General features: G+C 36.9%; 1 long non-coding RNA gene across 1 annotated transcript in view; it reads right to left on the reverse strand.

Annotated features, from left to right (window-relative positions):
- The window catches only part of LOC116089024, a 43,001-nt gene that overhangs the window by 10,255 nt on the left and 6,190 nt on the right, over nt 1-26,556 (reverse strand). The window contains exons 3-4 of the long non-coding RNA XR_004118110.1: nt 25,917-26,076; nt 12,725-12,814 (exon numbers count right to left, since the gene is read on the reverse strand). This is a non-coding gene — a long non-coding RNA (uncharacterized LOC116089024). The remainder of the gene's footprint in view (nt 1-12,724; nt 12,815-25,916; nt 26,077-26,556) is intronic.

Here is a 26,556-nt window from a genome sequence, read left to right on the forward strand (position 1 = left end):
TCTGTCTCTGTCTCTCTCTCTGTGTATGTGTGTGTGTGTGTGTGTGTGTGTGTGTGTGTGTGTGTGTGGTGCATGTTTCTGTGTGTGCATGCTTGTCTGTGTCTAAGTAGTATGAAGGTAAGTATCCATCATGAGTACACACCCTGCTCCCTAAAGATATACACAACTAAGTGAAAATATGAAAATTTCATTGTGGATGCAGGGTACTTCCCTATAAGTTGTTGGTCAGGAAAAACCCAGAGGCACCCAAAACAACACAGGCTATTGACCTTGCCCTTAGTTGCCTACCACAACTAGATGGTCAACCTCCACTGCTGAAGACAACACTCACTTTTTAAAAAGTATATTCTATATTAAAACACTTTCCAAATTCAAACACTTAACAGTTAATCAACCTTGTCCTCATGGGTCCCTGTAATACTTCCCTCTCATTCCCTGGGGGAAAGATAAAACCTGACTATTTACTTGTATAAGATCACTATAAATGGGCCAGGCAGTGGTGGCACATGCCTTTAATCCCAGCACTTGGGAGGCAGAGACAGGCAGATTTCTGAGTTCAAGGCCAGCCTGGTCTACAGAGTCAGTTCCAGGACAGCCAGGGATACACAGAAAAACCCTGTATTGTCAAAACCAAAAAAAAAAAAACATGTCATTTTTCTGAATTGAATATAAATAGAATTATATATATCACACACTATTTTGTATTTGTTTCTTTTACACCACATGATGATTTGGGGAGTTTTTCCATGTTTTATTGCATTAGTATTCTGATGTATTGATTAACTATCCACTTGTATGAACATATTAATTTTACCCACCCATTGTTGATGAGCTTTTGGGTCATTTCTGGTTTGAGGCAATCACAAATAAGGATACTATAAGTTTCTGTAGTCAAGCCTTTGCATACCTAAATTTTAATTTTCTTGAATAAATGCATAAGAAGGAAAAGAGTGGTTCATACTATAGATATATATTTAATGTTCAAAAAAGCTACAGATTTTTTTTCTCTAAGTGGTGGTAGCATTATTGATCCCTAGTTCTACCTAAAAGTTCCCATTGTACCATGGGATCTCTATCATTTGGTAGCATCAGTCTTTTTAATTGTATCCATTTTCATGTATGTGTAGTGCTATCTCATTTATATTTCTCAACCACATTATTAAGGCATTCAATATAATTTCATGAACTTGTTTTCTATTGATTTCTCATTTGTAGGACATTTGCTCAAATGTTTCGTAGTTCTTAGAGGGTTATTTCCTACTTGTTTTTGAAGCTCATCAACTCTTTTATAATCTGCACATGGCTTTTGTTAGATATGTACATTACATGCCTCCTCCCATCATGAGCCTTTTGTTCCTTTTCTTAAAAATATCTTTAATTTTTATTGAATGTACTATCACATCTTTATTTAGTGGTATCCTAAAAGATATTTACCCACAAGAGTTTAGATGTAGTATTAAAAGAAGGACCATCTTTTTCTTCAGGCCATTCACATGCTAAAGTCAGACATGCTAGAAGCCTGACCCAGGATCCAGGCCATTCTGGAGGATTGCAGTTGATGTTCATGGGTTTCATTTGCATCCTCCCTAACTATTCTCATCTGGTCTTCCCAGTAACTGTCACTGTAAAGCCAAGGCCCAGACTGCAGACAGACTTATCCATAATACTTAATTAGGTCTCACACATTCTGTGACAAATTCCTTGTACGTTATATCATATAGTGTGTAGCCCATATAAAATCCACATGTCACATATAATCTACAATTATATTTAACATAACATATGTCACATGTCATAAATATCTGAATGATTCTGCCTCTCTAATTGAACTCCGTCACATATTTTTTAAAAGACTGCATTTCCATAAAAAGTAATTTACAGTAAAATTTGTGGTTCATTTGCCTCAAAGGTTTTTCCTGATGCTCATGTTCACACAAGACAATATAATAGCTTTTCTACTTGTTTTTAAAATTGGTTTTAAATTCATTTCAGCTTATATTCCCATGTGTGGAGGTGTTCTTAAGCCATTTTCTAAACTGGGGGATACGGATTTCATATCATCGTTAATAGAGCCAACTGACTCTATATTTGATTGTTTGCCATCAGGCTCTGGTGAGTAACTAAGGACAATTGCAATAGTCTACACTCTTTGGGAAGGAGGTTCTACAGAGCATCTCTGATCAACAACCTAAGAAGAGGAATTCCACACCTGGTCCTGGGTTTTTTATTTGACAAGTCCAATTACGTATTTTCCTCTGAATATTCTATTTATGTGCAAATATACAATGAGAGGGGTGGCATTTGTGACTTACTGATCCATTTTAACAGATAAGGTCACAGTTTTTAGATGTGGAATAGTGGTCTCTTAGGCATGAACCCCCGATGTGCCCTATCTTTTTACCTTCATGCTTCAACAAACTCTGTGTCCACATTCTTTGTAAAGGGCACACCACACTCAGATTCAAACCCCCTCATAAGACACTTTTGAGGAAGAGCATGCTGGCATCCAGCTGCTCGCCACCTGTCATCCTCCACTTGAAGTCACACCACTGTGCATTTAAAAGGTTCTGCGTGATCTCTACAAAAGCCATTTGAAAACAAATTGCTGTGTTATTGATGGTGAGCTTGGCAGTGCCTGCTGCTATTGGGACCCTGAACCAAACTGCTTGTGCCTTGCCTCATTGATTTTGTTTCTTCACTGTGGGGTATAAAATACCAGCTAGAGTGAAGGAGAGAAGGTTGACAAGTTTATTACACAGATGCTAAGACCCAAAATGCAGAGAGCCATCAGACAACAGGGGCTCCTCCACTACATCATTTGCAGATCTGCTTCTTCTGTATGAGAGAGGGTTCAATGGGCTGTGTACAGTGATTTTATGAACTGCATTAACTGGCACTGCTTTTAGAGCCTGCTTAAATGAGCTATATTAAGATGACAGCTATAAATGCTTCAGAAGAGCATTCAATTACCAAAATGAACCTACATTTTTCCATCCAATTGTATAATTATATTGTTGTGAACTGGGTTTTTAAAAGCTGTCAAGAACATTCCTTAAATCAGAAGGAGCAATGGAGAGTATCATTAGTAAATGTGAAAGGGATATGAGCCTATGCATTATTTCACCCATGTTAGATCAGTTGATATTCCTTTATGCATATTACCTAATTTTTGACAGTTCCTATACACCTGTTCTGTAGTTTTATATAGCCTATGCAACTGTTAATTTCAACTGTTAACCCTATTAATGCACAGCTTTAGGTGCATGGGTGAAGGTATTTCCAGAAAGACATAAGTGAGAAAGAAAGGCCCAGTCTGAATGTGGATGACCCCATCCCATCCAAAAGGCCTGAATCTCCTAAAGAGGAGGGAAGGAGAGGGGCAGCTAAACACCAGCATTCTGCTTCCTGGTTGGCACCAAAGGCTGAACCATTCCTGTGGCCATGCCTTCTTCACGGTGATGGACTTTGACCTCTGAACACCTTTTCTCATAAATCTCTTTTGTCAAGGATCTATCACAGCAATGAGAAGCATAGTAAGAATAGATGAGGAACTTTAATTCTTTTCTGAAGCTTCCAGTTTTGTCACTGTTTCTCAAAATCTCAAGCTAAGACTCTAAGAAGCAGTAGTCCCTCCCCCTCCCTCTCTGTTTGTTCACTCCAGTGTGAAGTGTCCACCTGCCTCCCTCCTACACTCAAGGCCCAAGATAAGAGTTCAAGGGCTCCATGAAGGACAGATGCCATTCATCTCCAAATGACAGACAGTGTTGGTGTTTCCACTTTGTCTCTCTGTCCCCAGATGCTTCTCTCTGTCCATATTTACAGACATTTCAGTTGGTTTGGAGACAGATCAGTGCAGAGCATGTGCCTCACATGTGGTTGCCTATAACTTAGTCATCAGCATCAAAAGTTACTGAAGATATTGGATGTTGAATGAAGTATAGCCCTTATCCAATGGTTTGTGGAAACATCAAGCAGTCTTTTCATTTTAAGTGTTTATACCCTACCAAGAGAATTTTGTATATGTTAATAAAATGGCTTCCAAAAACCCACACCTATGTATTTAAAACGATATCTCTGTAATTTGGTATGACTTTATACAGATTTCCTTTTCACCATGTCCCTCCATTTCTCCCACTTAACTCACAATTCCATAATAAATCGTGGTTTACAGAAGATTTTTGAGTTCAAATGTCTTGAATATTAATTTTGCATTGTTACTTTGACTGCATTTATACTTCCAAAAAAAGAATTCTAATCTCAAAATAACTTTATGGATTAGGAAATAACTACATGGGGTGGAGTACAAGGGGTGATGCCCTTAATAAGAGATCAATGACGAAAAGGTAGAGTTCAATTCTTGGCATTGGTACTGGTTCTGTATTCTGATTATGAAAGTCAGCTTATGTTTGAACCTAAGTAATTTACATTTGCACATATTTAAAGTTAAGCTTTCAAAAAGAAAACCAAGCTATTTAAGCCATCCTTAAAAGTCATCATTTACCCATTTTTCTATTAGCTTATCTTTCCATTATTCTTATAAATGTAGCAAGTAGAAAATACACTGAGAGCATTATGAAAGGCTTGAAGCAATTCTTGCTTTCATCATTGATTTGTTGATCTCTCTAGTAGCAATTGCACTTACAGGCAGGTAGACAATATGGATATTCTTTTAGCAGCACCGACTTATCCTAGAGCTTTTTATCATTGATCAGCTTCCTGACAGGCTGCTGTGTCATGTGGTATAATTAGGTGGTTCTAGGAGAGTATCTGATGAGGCTGCATTTGAATTTGTGTTGTCAACAGCAAAGTTTCAAGCACTGTGCCAGTGCCTGGTAATGACTCTGTAATTAATACAATTCAAAGGACTCACGTAGGTGGTATCATGTCCTTCCTATCAAAGTTGGTTAATAGTCCTCAATTACCAACACTGCCTTATCCCAGTGCTTCTTTATATTGGAAATAAACGAAAATTTAGGGTGGAATTTTGGTATGAGGTCATTTTCCAATCTGTGTCTATTTTCTATACCACCTACATATGCATGAGTTTACGGTGTGTGTTTGCACAGTAATTCAAGTGTGTGTGCATTTACATGTATACCATGTGCACACAGGCACATATGCTCATGTTTTGGAAATAACCATAAGAGAGTGAAACAATGTTTGTAAAGAACTGAGGGCAGTGGACCTAGCAATGAGAATGAGTAAAACAGTTAGTCCTAGATAATTAATTTTGGTGTGTCCTGTTCTACAACTTAGTTGTACTCACAATAAGAAGCAACATCCAAAGTAGGGATAGCAATTCCCTTAGAATCAGTGAAAACTGAACAAAAGGCCAGCAGGAATGGAGCCCATCATAGACCTGCTATAGTGCAGGTGGATTTAACAGCAATAAGTATTTCTATACATCCCTGTTGTCTGACCTGAGGTTGGCACATCAGAGGACAAAACAGCAAGACACAGATGACATTCTTGATGGCTAAAAAGACCGACAAATACAAAGCTATACCAGCCAAAGAACATGTGGTATCTTTTTGACTGTTACTTTTACCCTAATTTTAGAATAGTGACACTTGGCAATTTCCTAAAGACAGCAAGTTGTATCATTTATTATAGCAGACCTAAGTGATAATTTTTCTTTCCTTCTATTGGATGCAGTATCAACACTCATTCCTTAATATCCCCATAGGATGACTTCCTAGCACCCATTCAACTCATAAATCCCTTGTGGATACAAAAACCACAGATGGCCAATGACCCTATAAAATGACATTTTACTTGTATTTCCTTAAGTATAGTTTTGGTTATCTACATTATTTATAATACCTGATACAACATAAATATGTAATAATTACAGCATTTAAGAGATAATAACACATATGTATGTATCTATTTGGCAAAATCAACCTATAGTATAATCATTAATACATTCATTCATTCACTAATACAGTTCTTTATTAGTATTTCCAGCCTCAAGTTGGTTGAATCTATAGAAGCAGATCCCATGGGTAAAGAAACACAAATTTGCAAAGAGAATTCTCAAGGGAAACTTATGGGAATCATAGATGAACTAGACAATCTCTACTAATGAGACCCAGTTGTTATAGTTGTTATTCCTAACCCACATAGATCTCCTAAGAACAGCTCTGGCTATATCCATTAGCCTAATCAGTCAGTAACCATCTTATATCATGGACAGAAAATGGCAATGGAATGAGAAAAACATATAGACAACACTGAACAAATCTTTCGTAACTGGTTTATGAGACAATTGAACTCCTTGTTGGATTTGTGTATAGCTTCTCATGGAAAGAAGGAATACCACTTCATCCTCTTGAAATTCTCAGAATGAGTAAATGGAGATGTGAGTAGCTAGAAAAATAAATGCCTCCTAATTTCAGAGTTTTCAGTATAGAATGAAAATGGAACAGAAAGGAGACACTGCATACCAAGGAACTGACAGTCATCAGAAGCTAGAAAAGACAAGAGAGTAAGTACCCTTAGAGCCCTTCTGCTGTGAAAACTTATTACAGCAACATCACTGAGCCGATACAGAAAATCAGGTTATAAACCTATGAGAAAATACTGGCTCTCTGTTGAAATTCAAACAAAATCTCACTACTCTATGATTTTTAATATGGCATGTCACCAGAAAATGCACACAAAGGCTAAACTCCTCAATTGGACAGCACGGAGAGGTAACGACATACAGGAGGTGTTAAAGTCACAGAGACCAAACCTCCACAAATACATTAGTACCACTTTGCCTAAGTATGTTCTTACTCTGGGGATAAGTAGCTCTCAAATAATATGGGCTATTATCAAATTGTTTATGCCCTCTAGTTTATATCTTCAAAATTTAATTGCTCCCTTCTGTGATTCTGTTATTAGTTGAAGCAACTTGAGTTCCTTATAAGATGTGGCCATCCAAAATTTTATTTCCTAACTTCCATAACCATAAGACAAAATAAACCTCCCTTTTTAATAAATTGTTCATGGTTTAGTCAGCTGAATTTGAGTGGCCATGCCCCACCCTTCACTTGCCTTCAGGAAAGACAATTCCCATGTTTAAGTTATATCCCTCAAGCTCACTGAGTGTGCTGAGAAGTGAGGCTCTGGATGTGAGTGACAAGCCAAACAGTGAGTGTCAGTGCTAGCAGTGCCATGATCCTTCTGAAACCAGAGGGGAGATTGTGAAGGTGTCTTCTCTTCCAGTGGTGTTTGCCAACAATACCTGATTCACGGCTGCACTGCTGTTGTGTCTATCCCTATACAGCTATCTTTGATAATTTCTTCAGTGTTGGGTTTGAACTTATTCCATTGTCCTTATCCTGAGTACATTAAATCTGCAGGGTCTTTATCCACATATGTGGTTGTCTGAATAGGAATTGCCTTCTCAGACTCATATATTTGAATACTTGGATATCAAGGAGTGTCACTAGTTGAGAGTGATTAGAAGGTATGGCCTTGTTGGAGTAGGTATAGCATTGTTGGAGGAAGTGTGTTACTAGGGTTGTACTTTGGAGTTACTGAAGTCCAGGGCAGGTCCAGTGCTTTTCTCTCTCTGCTGATTTCAGATCCAGAAGCTGATATAGAACTATCAGCTACTTCTCCATCACAACTATCTGAGTGTCACCATAGTTCCTGCTGTGATGACCATGGACTAAATCTCCAAAGCCATAAAGAAGACCACACTTAAATGTTTCCTTTATAAGAGTTGCTGTGGTCATAGTGTCTCCTTACAGCAATAGAAAACTCACTAAGATATGTTCATAATCATAGGATTAGGGAATTCCAACTTGAAGATACTTTATGTACACATTCTTTTGGTGAGACAAAATTCATGTGCCCCACTGCCACACTTCTGAATCCTTTTTCCAACAAACCCCTTCAGCAGACAGTACAATAAGAATACAGAGAATGTTCTCTCTAGTTTTTGAAATCTCAAACCTCCTTTACCCTTCACTGGAACTCAGAGTAGTACTCTTAGCACAAAGCCGATCACATCCTTGTCCATCAGAAGGCTCTGTTCTGCTGAGACTAGTCTGTGGTCTCAGTACATAGTTCTTTGCTGAAATGACATTTGTAAAGGCTGAACCAGTCCTGTCTTCCATTTCTGAATCACTGGAGCAGATGAATTTTGTAAAACATTGATACAGTTGACACACATGGTCAAGATACTAGCAAAGAAAGGATACTCAAGAAAAGCCCTAGTGATACTCTCCACTGTTTACAAGATTTCTCAGTGTGTGAATATCTCTAGAAGAATTGAGTCAGTCTTAGGGTTTCTATCACTCTGATGAAACACCATAACCAAAGCAAGCTGTTAGGGAAAGGGCTAATTTGGTTCACACCTCTTTGTTGTAGTAGATCACTGAAGAAGATCAAGACAGGAATTCAAGCAGGGGAGGAACTTGGAAGCAGAAGCTGATACAGAAGACATGGTGGGATGTTTCTTACTGGCTTGCTCCCTAAGACTTGTTCAGCCTGCTTGCTTACATGAGTGAGGAACACTAGCCCAGATATAGCACCAGCCACAATGAGCTGGTCCCTGCCCCCATCAATCATTAAGAAAATGTCCTACAGCTGGATATACAAAGGCATTTTCTCAATTGAGGTTTCCTCCTTTCAGATGACTCTAGCTTGTGTCAAGTTGATATAAAACTAACCAGGACAGAATCCAAATTGTTTTCCTATAACTCTATCCTCCTGGCACAGAAGTATTGTTCAGTAGGTTTGAAGATTCCATGTATCGAATTTGGAATTTTATCAGTTTCTATAGATATAGGGATGATAACATCCAAGCTTTTCATCTAAATGAATGATGGGTACAGTAGGTCAGAGCAACCACATACAGGCCTCTTATATTACCCTGGCAGCACCATGTGATGAAGACTGAAAATGAAGGAACAGAATGGAGATGATAACCAGGCTATTTGGGGGGATTTAGTAGTCATGGTGAGTTCCTGAGAAGGAAACAAAGGCAATGGATGAGGAGAAGCAAAGGACTAAACTGGAAAGATTTGGTGAGGAACGGTTAGCAGGTATCACAGACTGAATCCAAAAATAATAGAATTTGGAAATGGCATCTTTAGAGGTAATTAGGCCAGAAAAGTCTCACAATCAAATGAAATAATGAGATTAGGACCCTTACAGAGGAATACACTAGATTTTGCTTTCTTTTTTATTCTGTACAGCTAATGATAACACCAGAATAACATCCTCAGTAGTAGTAATGTAGTTTGTGCTAATCCACAGTTCCAGAGGTAGGCCAACACCTAAAACTAGATTCCCAGCTCATGAACTTGGAATTCCCACCTTCTATAACTAAGAGGAGTAAAAGTTTATTGTTAAGACAAGGTTGTTTTAATATTGCATGGTGATGTGAGAACATGTCTTAAAGCTTGGCTGTTTTTGTGAGTATGTTAGACAGAGGTACTAACCAAAATATAAACTTTAAAAGCAAACATGCTTGTAGGAAAGATGATTGCTTTACATTCTGTGATGGTGGAACTGTGAAGCACATAGGGAATGAAAAAAATCATTCATGATAAATTATTAAGGATTTGTAAGTATATGAACACAAGACCATTCCCTGACGTCTATACCTATCAAACTCTGACAAATAAGTAGGATCAAGTCAGTGGAATTCCAATGGTTTGAGAATGTTGTTTCAGGAAGAGCTGAGCTGCTATTAGCAGTTGGCAATGTTCAGAAAAGTTTTGATTCTCATTCCATTTCCAACCATCTAGAACCTGGTTTGTGCTGTAGGAAACACAGAGGACTGATTAATCTCTGACATTGCATTAAAATCCAAACACATAAGATGACACACTTGATATCCCTGACACAGAAAATAAGATCTTTGAGTATTGTTTTGGTATCAAACTCAACAACGGAATTTTCTAGATAACTGGAAATTAAATCAGCACCAGAGCGTGGAATATAGAAAAGGTAGCCATTGGAGCTGTAATGGCAAAAGAGGGGATCAGGGAATTCTCTGGTTCCAATATAAGTCACTTGATAAAGAGGATGCTGAAGCTGAAAGACTAAATTAATCAGGAAATGGGGATTCTCCTTACTCACTTTCATGTTCTAAAATATAATCGTTGATTACTGAGGTAAGCTCATCAAGGAGTGACAATTACTCTTGAGGATTACATTACTCAGTGTTCTCCAGAGGAATATAATCAACAAGAATTCTTTAGAGAGTTAGTTGAGAGTTACAGAATTGGCTCCATGATTATAGAGGCTGAGAAGACCCATGGTTCGCAATCCATAGAACCAGAGAATCAAGAAAAACAACTCAAACTGAGTATGAAGGCTGAGTATAAAAAAAGCAGACACCTGAGGGCAGGAAGAGATGGATACCCTAAAACAAGAAGGGAAAGAGAGAACAACAACAACAATCACATTCCTTTGCCTTTTGACTTATTCAGGCTTCCATGATGGATCTTCCCTCAGTCTATTGACTAAACCATCATTGTCTTATATCCATCACAGACACACAAGAACAAAGTTCTACCAGCTCTCAGATTCTTTAGCCTGTTCAAATTGCTATATAACATTCACAGTCACAATCACAACACAATTGTTTAAGAGCAGCCACTGTGTGCACATACTCTACATTTACATATAATCACACAATTCCTGTGTTATGGACCTTGCCATTATCATCATCTCACAAGGAAAAAATAGGCCCACAGAAGCTGAGTGTCTGTGTGTTGTCTCACAGCCAGCAAACAATAGGTACAGGATTCACATGCAAGGTATCCAGGATCAGAGCCAGTACTGCTGACTGGAGTTGTGGTGTTCAAGAAGACTTGAGCTCCCTGTAAGGCAGGCCACAGGACTTGGAGATGCTCTGAAACACTCAGTGATGCACCTACTGCCTCCTGGTATGGCTACCAGCTAGGTAAGTTAGTAATGCATTCCACCTTGTGATAGAAGAGGTGTTTCAGAACAGTATAAGTATCTCTGCAGTCATTATCTGCTAATGGTGCCAGACTACTCCTGAAAACCCAGGCTCCCAAGCTGACTTCCCCCTTACTATATGCTTCAGTGTGATCGCCTGCTTGACAGATGTCCACTCACAACTCCTCAACATCTTTTTGCCCTTAATCTCCACTAAGTGTCCTCCTTAGTGGAGATGACCCTTCTCTACCCTCTTCATTGCCATTAGCTCATCCACTCTCTACCAGTCCCATTATCATATTTCTGAATGAGTTTTAACAACTGACCTTGGTACATGCCCTTCCTCAAAATCCCAAGATTCTTTCAGAAACATCCATTTTGACAAAGAGGTCTTCAGGATGTATATAGACTGTGAAAACCTCATCCTGAATCGTGTGCTTACTCCTGTTGCTGTCTTTAATGCCGCCAGTGTACATGAATTGCTGCTTATTCCAATACTTTCCATTTCTGTGGTTTTCTTTTTCACTTTTTTCTGCCTGAATTTTTTCTTCACCAGTTTCTTAACACATTTAAAATCATTAGTTTTTTCCCTTCCTTCCTTTTCTTTTTTCTATCTTTCCTTTCTTTTCTTTTCTTTTCTTTTTTTTTCTCCTTTTTTTTTTTTTTTTTTTTTTTTTTTTTTTTTTTTTTTTGCCAATTTAGGAGACAGAACAGATGCTAGGCTAGGCAAATCACTACTGAGCTGATTCCAGACCCAATGTTTTTCTTCCACTTATTTAGTTACACCCACATATATAGTTATACATATATATATGTATATATATGTGTGTGTAGTTATGTATATATTTACATGTAGTTATATATATGCATACACATATATGCATATCCATACACACATGCACACACATATATGTATGTATATATATATATATGTATATATATATATATACAAACATATGTATCCATATCCATACACATACACATGCACATACACATACACATACACAGCAGGATATGGGACCACTGGTGGTGGCATGCCCATGTGGCTACTGCCCAAAGTCACAGTGAAAATTACATATTCAGAAGCTTCAAACTGAACTTCTAAAACTGGATCTACTCACTTCTCACTAATAGAAACTTCAAAGCCATCTCAGACTTAAGCCCTCTACCTTTCTGGCATAAGGTATGAGGATGTCCCATTCACCGGGAAACCCTCTCACACTACAGTCTATTTGGCTGTCAGGCAAATAGAATAAAAAGCTTCCTTCTGAGGCCCAAGAGCTACACTTGTGACAATCTTCCAGAGAATTACTATGAAAGCCACAGCTAAGTATCAAAATCACTTCTTCAGAGTAAGGACAGATGGCAGCCTGCATTTTATGGTCCTCAAGCTCAGCATGGCTCTACAGATGAACACTCAATTTTATGAACAGGATCACTAACTCTGAAACCCAATTAAGTTTATCTTTATAACATGAAAATGTTACCCCATTCATCTTACTAATAGAGCTGTATTTTTAAGTGTTCTACTCATGTGTTTACATATGCTGAGGTTCTTCCGTAACGTAACTGTAGACCCTGTCTTGCTTTTGTGGGCATGTACACTATGATACCTTGATCTTGCCTCTTTTCTGCAAAGCCTAAGGCATCTACTAGTTGGTCATTTAGATCAAGTTTCCCTGCCTCTTCTTCAGTGTACAATGACACAAGAAATCTGTAGCACTCAAAATTGGAAAATAAACTAGCTTTTCATATGTGCACCAAACTTTAAAAGGTTGTGACCTTGCTGCCATGCTTGACTTACTTCACTCACCTTAAGGAAACAAAACCCAGAAAAAATTGAAGTAAAGTCACTGTCATTGTCCTTTCCCTGAGTATAGGCTTGATGGTTGGGTATTCTGACCTAGCATAAAAGGAGAAAATTTAATTCAAACTATGCTCACCCAACATATAGATAAAATATCTAACATATAGGGCCAAAATATCAAATGATTCTAGTAATTTTCAGATAAAATTTAATATGTATACAAACATTTTAAAGAGAAATTTAAAGGATATATTTATTACTTATTTTGTTGTTAATTAAATGTTTTGCTTGACAATTTTACAAACAAATATAATGCAGATGCGAAAACTCTACCCTTCTGATTCATCCATCTCCTTTATAACCTATCTATCTCTTGTACTCCCAATCCCCTTCCCTACAAATCTTTTCTTCACATTCATATCTATGTGCTACAATGTAAATGCCTGGCAGTACCATTTCTACCATTAAAGCTAATTTGAAAATCTGATCTTGTGGTCATGGTGTTCCTAGACAATCAAAAGAACCCTGGTATCTATTGCTGGCAGATTTAAGCATCCAAAATATGGATTGCTTTACAGCTGATGAATGTTTAGAAGGCTATAATGGTTTTTTTTAATATTTAAGAAATGTGTTCTTAATGGTATTTGCAATGATTTTTGTTATTCTACTACCACTACTTTCCTGTAAGAATTTTATCTTCATAGACTTGTTTTTATTAATTAATGTAAGTTTTCATTTATTCTTATTTTATACCAAATATTTATATATAAGTACCATATATTTCTAATATACATAAACATTTTGAGTCTCATAAGTGATAAAGTATGCATGCTACAACATACCGAGTTCAGAATTTAGTAATAGTAATTACTATTAAAATGTGTTTTCCTTCAAATTGATCTACAAAATTTTATCACTCTATAGCCATTGTATACATGATGGGATTCATGAGGAAATTTTTACTCAACTATATAATGTATTTTTGTCCCCTTATTTTCTCCCATTCATGCTAACCCCACTTACTTCTTTCTTACAATATTACTTCTACCTTCATATCATCTATATGTGAGACAGAGTCTTCTAAATGTGGCAGAGACTCTGAATCCATCAAATCTCATTAATGTGGTTGCCTAAATGAGAGCTAAAAATGGCAGCACCAATTGATATACAAACACAAATGAGGTAAATCTTATAAGGCTCCATCTATATTTCAAGAGTTATAGGCAGTTAATGTGTGTGTGTATGTGTGTGTGTGTGTGTGTGTGTGTGTGTGTGCGTGCGTGCGTGCGTGCGTGCGTGCGTGCACGCGTGTGTGTGTGTGTGTGTGTGTGTGTGTGGTAATAATGATTAAAGAGTAAGATATGAATTCAGAATGAGGATGAGAGGAAAATGGTAGGGCTTGGAGGAATGAGAGGCAGGAGGAATGATGTAAAATAGTACTCATATAGGAAATTCTCAAAAGAATACATTTAAATAAATAAAAATAACTTTTTAAGATTCCATCTCACTCCTGCTAAAATGCTATTATTAGTGAGATTTCAGGGGTGCATCTTCTCAGTAATTCATAGAAGATACTCTCTCATATAAGATGTCCTGGTCCTCTCGCTCTTACAGTCTTTCCAGTCCCTCTTCCACAAATACTCCTTGGCCCTTCAGTGTAATGATTATTTTGAAAATGTAACAACTAAGGTTAGGTACTCCATTGTCAATCATTCTCTGCCTTTTGACCAGTCATAACTTTCTGTGATGCTCTTCATCTGCAGGGTGTGGGTGGGAATAAAACATTTGAAAAGGAGAGAGCAATTAGGATGTAATTAGAAATTATACTGGTTTAGGGACTAGGCAATAGTAGGTTCTCTTCATATATTCTAAGTGTGAGTCCTCTGTCAGACATAGTTACCAAAGACTTTCTCCAATTCTGTGAACTGTATCTTCATTCCATTCTTTCCTTTGCTGAAGAACTTGTCAATTCTTGATACTATTTCCTGAGTTATTGTACTTCTATTCTCAAAGTTCTTAAACTATTTCTACAAGTTGAAATGACTTTTCCTGTGTTTTTCTCTAGAGAGTTTCAAGTCTTACATGAAGGTTTTGATTCATTTTGAATTAGTTTTTATATAGGGTGCAAGATTCATTTTTCTACCTATGCATATCTAGTTTTTACTGTATGTTTGTTGAAAGGTTGTCTTTTAACTGATGTATTTAGCACCTTTGATAAAAACATCAAGTAGCTATAGATGAGCAATTTTATTCTTGACTCTTTGAGTTTATTCTGTTGATAAACATTTCTGTTTTTCTCCTAGTACCATACTGGTTTTGTTACTATTGCTGTGGAGTATAACTTGACATTAGATATCATTATACCTCCTATATTTTACCATTTATTTGTTGGCTCACATCAGTGAAAATGAAAGACAACTTTTTAATTTAATTCCATTTCTTTCTTATTTTTCTTTGCTATTGTTACTTGCAACAATTCCAAATTATTTGTCGCAGGCTGTTCTGTTAATAGCAGGAAAGATCCACTGCTGAAGAAATAAGGAAGTGTTGCTAGGCAACAACAACCCAAGAGCATGTCATAGATAAGGAGTAGTCATCCAGCAGGATGAAGCCCTGAGGTTCATTTAAAGAGGAACCAAATAACCTTGCCTCAAAAGCCCCATGGAGATTTTTGCATAAAACTTGATAGCCAATCAGCACCCAGAAGTTTGGCTGGATATTAAAGCATTCATTTCAAAGAACATACCCATGAGCTTCACAACCTAGAAAAACTGTTACAAAAGTAAGATGATTTTGATATTCCAGGGTGATGGGCTTCAACTCTCTGTAATGTGAACAGTTTGTCCAGTGTAGCCAGGTGTTCTCTAGATCTGTGAGTAGACAAGAAACAAAGGGAATCTCCTCTTCACTGTGTTCCTGACAGTCCATCCAGGGATAAGAAAAATGTAATGTTCTCATTAAGGCTTATGATTGACCAGTCTTCTTTATTCTCTGTTGCTACATTTTATAATATAGAAAATTATACATCTAAATAAAAAACATAGCAATGTACTAAGACTAAAATGCAATTAAAAAAAAACTGATTATAGAACATAGTGAGAAAACCATGTAAACCTCTACCACACATACACAACGTTGTGGAGAGAGTTGATAAGTACTATCTGCCTTGCCACTTCGCGTGAAGTTGCCACTGAGGCTATAGCTACCAAGAAGAATTTTCCTTTGCTCCTCAATAGTTACATGTGGTTGACAAAAAATAAGGAAATGCAATGATGTGCAAAAGAAACATGAAAATATTTGGTTGTATTATTTAAGATTTTTCTTTCAATATACCATAAGCAATAACTACCAATGCCAAACTTTTGCATTCTGTGTATCATAAAGAAATGATAGTTTTTGTGTATTGATAATTAATGACATAAACACAAAATTACCATGCCTGTACTCTGTTTTATAAATTTGTGCCTATACTTAGACACCTATGGTGTCCATTTTTTGGTCTAATTCAAGATACAATACTACTGTAGGAGTAATTATTTTAGATTTGGTGTTTAAGTCAATAAAGGAGCTGGTGAGACTGCTCAGCAAATAGGGATACTGGCTTCGCTTCATCTCATGACCCGAATTCTACATGATGAAAGAAAAAACTTAACTCCAGAAAGTTACCCTCTGACATCCTCACATGCACTTACACACATAAATACACACAGAGACACACACACACAGAAAGTCACACAAATGCAATATAATTTTTAAAAGTCACTTTTCATGGAATAGATCTTTCAAAAGTGAACTACATGTAGGTCAATACAACATGTAGAAATTTATCTACATATAGCTTTCATTTCCTTTAGTTTATAGAAATGTGAACAATGTTACTACTAAATCCCAAATCAATAAACCAATAAGTTTATTGGTGCTATTTACAAGAGGAGAGCTTAAGGGTTCTTACAGGAAACTGGAGGGTACAAAGGCAAGTGCTACACTGAAAGCCTACCTCAGCATGCTCAGGACTTACAAAGGCTAGAACCACGAATCTCCTTGCATGACTTGCAGACAACTCAATAGGCTAGAGGAGATCTTCCTCTGCGGTCTTATTAATCTAACCTTAGGAAGAGAAGAATCCAGTGAATCTGGTAAATTTTTGGCACTTCCTTTAGAATTTCCTGAGTGGTAAATGAGTTTTTTGAGTTTTAATATGTTTCCCTATAGGATGGAATGTTTCAAGTCAACTCAAGGAAAGTCCCATGTGTTACATTGTGTTAAAAGTGATCTATACCTATTGAAGTCCCAGGACCTAAGAAGCAGTTCCTTATGAACATAGCTTTCTGTCAGAGGTTGGCCAAATTGCCTCATAATGCTGAAGAACTCAGCATAGAAACCAAAGGACTTAAAGCAACTGAGCATGTGGATTCAAATAGCATTCCAGGGCTCACTTTTATTGTTTCAGCTCCATTGACTTACAAGTTTACATTTCAGCAAGAAAGGCTGACTCATGGACCAGCATGTTCTTGGTTATATAAAGTAAAACAGTGTTATTCTTTTTAGAAAAACATCTGAAATATAAGAAAACTTAAGCCCTATTTCTAGACATTGAGAAGGTCTGGATTATTCCTGTGCTCCTTCCTGCATTTGTTAGCATTCTAAAATCTGTTCTTGAAAAATATCAACATTGAATGTTTCCATGTCCATGTCACAAATCTCTTGTATTGTCAGTTAACCTTAATTGAAATTCCAATAAGATCCTGGACTTGCCTTATTTGACTTAATGATAACCAATAATGTTGGCTCTAACTATGTACCATGAAATAGAACGTTGCTTTATTCTCTTTTCTTAATCAACTACCAGTGTCAAGTAACATGGAGCTACATATATACGCTTACTTATCCAGATGTTCATTTAGCAAAAATGATGGCTATAGGTAACAAGACCTTTCCAATGTTTTAAAATAAATGTATTGTTGCATAAACATATAATATATATACCTGTTAAGAATATTTTGGTTGGCATCGAGTATATATCCTAAAATTTATACATGATAAGTTAAGAGCTCTACTACTGACCTGTATCCAAGTCTTCTATTTTTCACGATATTTTTTGCATTTCCAAAAATGAGTTGTAGTAATTATTGTACTCTAAAATCTCAAAAAGGACCCCAGAAGATGGAAAGATCTCCCATACTCATAGGTCGACAGGATTAACATAGTGAAAATGGCTGACAGGATTAACATAGTGAAAATGGCCGACAGGATTAACATAGTGAAAATGGCCGACAGGATTAACACAGTGAAAATGGCCACCTTACCAAGCAATCTAGAGAGCCAATAGAATCCCCATCAAAATTCCAACTCAGTTCTTCACAGAAATGAAAAAGTAATTCCCAAATTCATCTGGAATAACAAAAAACCCAGGATAGTGAAAACTATTCTCAACAATAAAAGAACTTCTGGGGGAATCACCATCTCTGACCTCAAGCTGTATTACAGAGCAATAGTGATAGAAACTGCATGGAGACAGAAAGGTAGACCAATGGAATAGAATTGAAGACCCAGAAATGAACTCACACAACTATGGTCACCTGATCTTTGACATAGAAGCCAAAATCATCCAGTGGAAAAGCACAGCATATTCAACATATGTTGCTGACTTAAATGTCAGTCGGAATATAGAATGCAAATTGATCCATTCTTAACTCCTTGTACAAAGCTCAAGTCCAAGTGGATTAAGGACTGCCACATAAAACCAGATACACTGAATCTAATAGAAGTGGAAGTGGAAAAGAGCCTTGACCGCATTGACACATGGGAAATTTTCTTGAACAGAATACTTATAGCTCAGGCCCTAAGGTCAACTATAGACAAATGGGATCTCAAAGTTGTACAGCTTCTGTAAGGCAAAGAACACTGCCAACAGGACAAAACGGCAACCTACAGATTGGGAAAAGATCTTTATCAACCCTACATCCGATAGAGGACTAATATCCAATATATACAAAGAACTCAAGAAGTTAGACTCCAGAGAACCAAATAACTCTATTTTAAAATGGGGTACAAAGTTAAACAAAGAATTCTCAAGTGAGGAATCTTGAATGGCTGATAGGCACCTAAAGAAATGTTCAACATCCTTAGTCATTGGGGAAATACATATCAAAATAACCCTGAGATTCTATCTCACACCAGTCAGAATGGCTACAATCAAAAACTCAGATGACAGCAGATGCTGGTAAGGATGTGGAGAAAGAGAAACACTCCTCCATTGCTAGTGGTATTGCAAGCTGGTACGACCACTTTGCAAATCAGTCTGGTGGTTCCCCAGAAAATTAGACATAGTACTACCTTAAGGTCAGATATACCACTCCTGGGCATAAACCCAAAAATGCTCCAACATATAACATGCTCCAATGAGTTCATAGCAGTGCTATTTAAAATAGCCAGAAGCTGTAAAGAACTTAGATGTGCCTCTACAGAGGAATGGATACAGAAAATGTGGTACATTTAGTACACAATGGAGTACTACTCATCTATTAAAAACAATGATTTCATGAAATTCACAGGCAGATGGATGGAACTATAAAATATCCTCCTGAGTGAGGTGACCCAGTGACAAAAGAACACACATGGTATGTACTCACTGAAAAGTGGATATTAGGAACTTAGTTAAAAATACCCACGATATAACTCACAGACTCTATGAAGTTCAAGAAGGAAGATCAAAGTGTAGGTGCTTCAGTTCTACTTAGAAGGGGGAACAAAATAATCAGGGGAAGGAGGGAAGGAGGGGCCTGGGAGGGGAAGTGTGGGGCAAGGGAAAAGGAGAGACAGGATCAGGTGTGAGAGGAGACAGGGGAGAAGTACAGAGGGTCAGAAAATTGAATGGAGGTATGTAGCAGTGAGGAATGAGGAACTGGGGTAGCCACTAGAAAGTCCCAGATGCCAGGAAATCAAGACACTCTCCTGACCCAACAGGGAGGACATTAGCCCAAATACCCAACAAAGAGGAAAGAGAACTTATAGAGACTATATCCAGAGATTAGGCACAGCCACCATTGAAGGATAGGGCCACCCACCCATCTCCAAAATTTTAACCCAGAATTGCTCCTGTCTCAAGGAAATACAGGGATAAAGAGTGGAGCAGAAACTGAAGGAAAGGCCATCCAGAGATTGTCCCACCTGGGGATCCATCCCATATATAGATACCAAACCCAGACACTATTGCTGATGCCAAGGAGCACTTGCTGACAGGATCCTGGTATTACTGCCCCCTAAGAGGCTCTGTCAGAGCCTGACCAATACAGATTCAGAGGCTTGAAGCCAACCATCAGACTGAGCATAGGGACCCCAATGGAGGGGTTAGGAAAAGGACTTAAGGAGCTGAAGGTGTTTGCAACTCCATAGGTAGAACAAGAATATCAACCAACCAGACCACCGCCCCCCCCACCAGAGCTCCCAGGGACTAAATCACCAACCAAAGAGTACACATTGAGGGACCTATGGCTCCAGCTGCATATGTAGCAGAAGACTGTCTTATCTGACATCAATGGGATGGGAGGCCCTTGGTCCAGTGTAGGCTTGATATCCCAGCATAGGAGAATGCTAGGGAAATGAGGTGGGAGTGGGTGAATGGGTGGGGGAGCACCCTCATAGAAGCAGGTGGTAGGGGGTAGGATAGGGGTTTTGCAGAGGGGAAACCAGTAAGGGGGATAACATTTGAAATGTAAACAAAAAAAATAACCAATAAAAAGTAAATAAAGTTTCCTTACAAGTAAATAATTTACTTTAAAAAACATATTGTAAAAACCTGAGTCTTGATATTAAGCTATCTCTGTATATACTTGAAAAGGTAAGAGTTGTAAAATAGGCTTAGTATCAAAGAACTTTAAGCTACACTCATAAAATTTCATCAAAATTATTTCCTAAATGTGAGTTGAATAAAGACAACAACAGCAGTCTGTGGTGTGCTAAGGAAAACCTACTATAAGCCTCAACCCTACACAAATAGCTACAGTCAACTAAGGATTTCTGAAAGTGATAGAAATAGTCTTCCCAGAAAATAGCGTACTTTTGCTTACCCAATGCCAAATAGTGATCTCTGAAAACACACAAACAAGTAACCTTACTCAGACTGAGCAGATTGAATTAATGTTATATATTTATATCTATATCTACATCTACATCTATGTCAACAACTAATGAGAAAAGATGATTATACTATAATCTCAAAAGATAATAAACTTTTAAAAAATATTGTAGAAAACTAGATGCCAGCTTTCTAAAATGACAAAATTTTGCTGAAATATCAGTCTTTGTTTAAAGGATGTTCTTATACTGAAGTTATCTTCTTTGAAACAAAGACATTTTATGTTCTTAAATAAACCTTCTATGATTCATTGTCTTCTGTCTTATAAGGTCTTTGATTGCTTAACTTTGTCCTCTTTATTGCAAGCCTTCAGTAGCTTGCTATAATAATGTCACTTTCCTATTCGCCTTCAAAGTAGTTTAATTATAACTCTTGTTAAGGAAATATTGTTTCATAGCGACCTGTGGATCCTATTTGATTAAGTGATTTAAATACATTTTTGACAAACTACCCAAATCAAATTTTAAATTAAGTCTTTTTGACCTTTAACTAACTTTGTGTTCAAGAGCATTTCTCACCTAGAACTATAAATTGGGCCAAGAACCCATGGCTTGGAAACTCATTGGCTCCAGGAGTGAAGTTATTACAAGCAATTTGTTTTTTATATATAGAATCAAACTGCACACTAAATTTCTATCTCTGCAGCTATAGATTAGTGCAGATTTCAAACCTCAGCAGAGAAGTTCCTTTGTGAATGTACAACAGTTAATGTAGAAACATATAACTGGTCAAAGTATACAGAATAAGTGTATGTGAAGCCCCCAACCACAAATGAGACATCTGCATCTAACTCCTTTTTCTGAGCCACTGGGGAAGAGGGTTCAGAAAGCCTGTAAGAGCCAGGATAACTAAAACAAAACAGTGTTTTCTAAGCACAATATAGGATCTCTGTACTCACGAACTCAATCATTATAACTATGATTGCTTGTACAAGGTCTATACCAAATCAAGCCACTCAACTTTTGAGCATGTACTGGGGTACCTCATTAGCCCCCATGTTGAAAACCTATTGACTTTTGTTAGTTTTGAGAGAATGAACAACATTTTTTTTAAGGATGTGGTCTCTAGTAGGTCAGGTATGCTCCGGTGCATGGCCCTAAGCCTAAGAGTTGAGCCCTAGGCCTAGGGCTCAATGAGTTGAAAAAATAAAATCACAGGTTGATGGAGGCAAAGAAGGGGAAAAGTGAATCTCTTTGAATTCAAGTCCAGCCTATTCTATGTTCTGAGTCTCTGTCTCAAAGGACAAACAATCCAAAAGCAAAAACAGAAAAAATAAACTAAAAGAAAACATGAAACAAAGATATGAAGTTGAAATGGTGTGGAGAATGGAAGTATGTCTAGGAAGTGTAGTATATGAATATATTCAATATACACTTAATATATTTATGAGATTATCAGAGAATTATTTAAAAGACTATATTTTAGATTTCAATATATTTCTGTCACAGGTCTATATTTGGAATGTTTGGTACCCAGCTGTAGCACTATTTTGAGAGAGTCTAGAAACTAAGAAATAGGTCAGAAGGAGCAGGTCCTTGTGGTCATATTATCCCCGGCCACTTTCTAAGGAATTGGAAATAGAGAGTTTCAAATAACTCTCAAATAATACTCTTCCACTCCATTATTGTTCAGACTACTTAAAAATCCTTTTAAAATGACAAAAGCTACCAGCAAACTTATTTTCCAGTTAGGCAAAAGCTTATTTGATAGTACATAAAATTCTGAAAAGATGGTATTTGATCCCTTGTAGCTCAAAATGGATGCCTCAACTTCACTTTAAATTGAAAGAATGATTGTTTCAGTACAGAGAATGTTGCAATGACAAACAAGAATTGCAGTGACACCCTTTCACTGGAAGCAAAATATAATTTTCATTTTGTCCCTTTGTAAAATTTTGAGACAATGAATTGAACAGTGGTTGAATAGCCTTTTGTAATTTACTCAAAATTAGTCTTTGAAGTCACTTATCTGAGCTATTATAACATTCAGCCTGAGAAAAACAAGGCAATTTGAACATGGTTAATGTTAGTTACTATGGTACCTTAAAAACAGTTTGCACTCATTTATCCAGGCTTAGTTTAACTGTTATTTTTTTATTAGTTCCCTGAGAAGTCAAAACTCATGAAATTATGTTAGTTGAATGTCATTTACATAATTATCATTATTGATAATTGCTTGATCAAGAAAAAATTATTTTGGAAATGAATACTTGAACAATGTGTATACTTTTAAAATTTATATGGGTAAATATGCATTAAAACATTTTGTAAAATTATAATTTTAGTCATAACAATCTACATTCAGTTTTTATAGACTAAAATTTCTGTCATTTCTGATGAGTATTCAGGTATCTAAAGAATAAAGAAAATGTATTTTAATTGTTTAATAAACAAAGCTATAGCACATTTTCTCACGATTGTTTGGTATATTACCTCTTGAAAGAGAAAATTAAAAAAAAACTTTTATATTCTGCAATTATTTGAGTTATGATTTTCCAAACCTTCCAATTAATGTTGTATTAAAATGTAGATAAAATATTACAAGAATAAGAACACTCAATAGAGATATATTTTGTTAATACTTATAGTCATTCTATATTAATTCATCCTGTAAAATTAGTTAATGTATATAAATTCATGGGTTCAATATTAAGCAAAGTAAATTTTGTTCAATACCAAATGATAATATCAATCACATTAATAATTTAAAATTCAATGAAAAGATAACTCTGCCAAAATACCTCAGTTCATAGCCAGACTAAGAAACATACAAACAAGTAGTTACAAGCTAATGCTTTACAGAAGTAGGAAGATTGATAGATCCATCTGTAGTCCAGGTTCACAGTCATTTAGAGATTATTAGATAAGAGTCCCAAGGCTTTTAGGCAGCACTAAACCTCAATGCAACCTAATTATAACTGGTTAGGATAGTGGAACACGAGAAAATCAGAAGGGTTTAGGCTCTTCTGTGATAAACTCCAATAAAAAGCACAGCATCTAGAAAACAGACCATCAAAAATCAATTCTATTGAAATTGATTCCAGGTTTGAATTAAAATAAACCCGTGTGACAGTGTACTCCTCACCTCATTCATCTCAGGGATTATCAATATTTGTATCCAGACATTTGGGGATGTGACTACATTTGGAAATGGGGCCCTTACAATCAAAAGGGGCTATTAGGATAGATCCTGCTCTAATATGACAGGATACCTATAAGTAAAGGAAACTTGGGGTATATAGGGAGACATCAATAATATATGCAGAGAAAAGGCTCCATAAGGACATAGCAAAGCAGAAACATTGGTGAAAAGTGAAACTTCCAAACATCTTCATCTTAGATATCCAGACTCCAGAGCTGTGAGGTTATAAGTTGTTTTTATGAACTGTAAACAGACTAATACATCATCAGATTGCTTTCAGATTTTTTATAACTGCAGTAATTTATTTGTTTAATATCCCTTATTCAGATCATTGTAAGTCTGAGGTCTCTCTGGTGCTGCCTGAGTCTCTCTGCTGCTGATGTCTGTGGCTGCATGACAAGTTAGTTAAAAGGAGGCAATGCATAATCTTGAGATATTTTATTATAGGAAAGAGAAAATAGGCCGGTCATGACCAGGGAGAGAGAAAGAGAAAGGAAAAGAGAGAAGAGAAGGAGTGAGAGAGAAAGGAGAGGAAGAAAGAAAGAGAGCAAGAGAGAGGACAAAGAGCAAGAGAGGAAGAAAGGAAGCAAGAGAAGAAAGAGCAAGAGAGGAAGAAGGCAAGAGAGAGGGGAAGGGACGAACCGCTCCTTATATTGTGTGAGGCATGGCTATCTGTGGGGTGGAGCATGCCTGGCTGTGGACTGAGGGTAGGGTCCAGCTAGAATGATGGGTGCTGGGGCATTGTCTACATGACAGAGCACACATCTTCTGTGAGGGCAGCTCTCGGGGGTTGGGACTGAAACAGGAGCCAGAGACCCAGGAGTCATAGCCGAACATCTTCTGTCCCTTGGAGGCAGAGATTACCCACTGGGACTCAGGAGTTCTAGACTTATACTGGACTGGACTCAGGTTGCCTGAACAGATCACTGCCCTATAGATCATGACCCAAAAAGGTAGCAAAGTCTCTTCTTTTATCAATGTGAACCTAATGTCTGATTTTCCAGAAATCAGAGACTTTGACTTCTTTCTTTCCTTTCTTTATTAAATATTTTAAATGTACTATGTATGCTTACAGAGTAATATCTGACTATATGTAAAATGGACATCTTCCACACACATTAATGATCCTAGTGAAAATATGATACTGCAGATGCTTAGTGAGGAATTTAGCCATGTCATAGATCTCAATGGAAATTCTCTCTAGAATCCAGACCAACTATAGCCTCTTTGGCTAACATACCTTAGGAATGTCATAAAGTGAGCTTTTATCTCCTGATCTAGGAAAGAATGGAGCTAAAGATAAACATGAGCAGAATAAAATATCCTTTCTCCCATTATACCAAAAATCATTATACCAAAAATAATCTGAGTGTACTCATAGCACCAGCATTTGGGTATAAATATGAATATAAAGATACTTATCTAACAAAGTAAATGATGACCATGCAAATAGCCTGTATTCCATCTGTACATCATGTAGGAAGATCTATAAAAGGTCAACGGTGTCAATAAAACTAGTTACCAACAGAAGAGATACCAACATGATGGTTTAAATATAGTCTTATGTGAGTGTGTTTAAATACAGTACACTAAATCTCTACAAACACAGATAAAACTTCAAGGTCATGGCTCTGTTTCAACTTTATTTTTTACTTTGCTTTGCTTTCATTTCCACAATTATTTCACAGGCAATGAATTCTGACATTTGTACAAAATAAAGAGTTCAGACACTGAAGAAACAAAATGATGTTCCATAAGAGTTTCCAAGCAATATGCATTATGTACCATTTGAGGTTTTATGGTGAACATACTAGAGGGGACACTAATGTCATTCTACAGCCATTTACTAAAATGTAACTAAAAGAAATAGTCTCTAACTACAGTTATTGTCCAGCTTCATACCCTTCTCTAAACACTTACCTGGAAACAGTGTTTGCATCATGCTTTGATGATGCTCCATGGAGTGCTAGAGCTGATTCCATGGCTGTATGCTTAGGACACTCTGGGGCCTGGGATTCTGTCCAGTGGAACAGTGGACCTGACACGGCAGATGCACATTTGGAAATCACAGCTGGAAATTCTGTGGAGAACGAATTTAAGCTGAGAAGTGGCAGCAAACCATTTCATGCTCTTCCAAAAACAAAATTATATTCTTTATTAGCTCAACAACTTTGACTGAATATATATTGAAATGCATCACAAAAGTAATTTTCTTTAGAGTCTTGGTACTCAATGATAGTTCAGCTATATTTTTAGAAAAAATAAAATAAAAGTGCTATTTTGATAACAAACCAGTACCAAGTTTTATTGTGCTGTTGGCATCAAGCCCACACCACAGGATGTGAAGGATTGAATATAATTGCATCCAGCCTTAGATGATAGGCTCTGAAAGGAAAGTGGGACTGTAAGAAATGGAAGACCCCTTTTAAGCATTCATGAAGGACACATGGGGAAGTGGTAGTTAGGGTTTGAATAGTAAATGTTTCCACAGACTTGATCTGTGTCTGCAGATGCTATTTTTGGAAGTGCTGGAAACCTTCGCGGATGGGACACTGCTGGT

This window comes from Mastomys coucha, unplaced genomic scaffold, assembly GCF_008632895.1.
Source record: "Mastomys coucha isolate ucsf_1 unplaced genomic scaffold, UCSF_Mcou_1 pScaffold14, whole genome shotgun sequence".
NCBI classification, from domain to species: domain Eukaryota; kingdom Metazoa; phylum Chordata; class Mammalia; order Rodentia; family Muridae; genus Mastomys; species Mastomys coucha.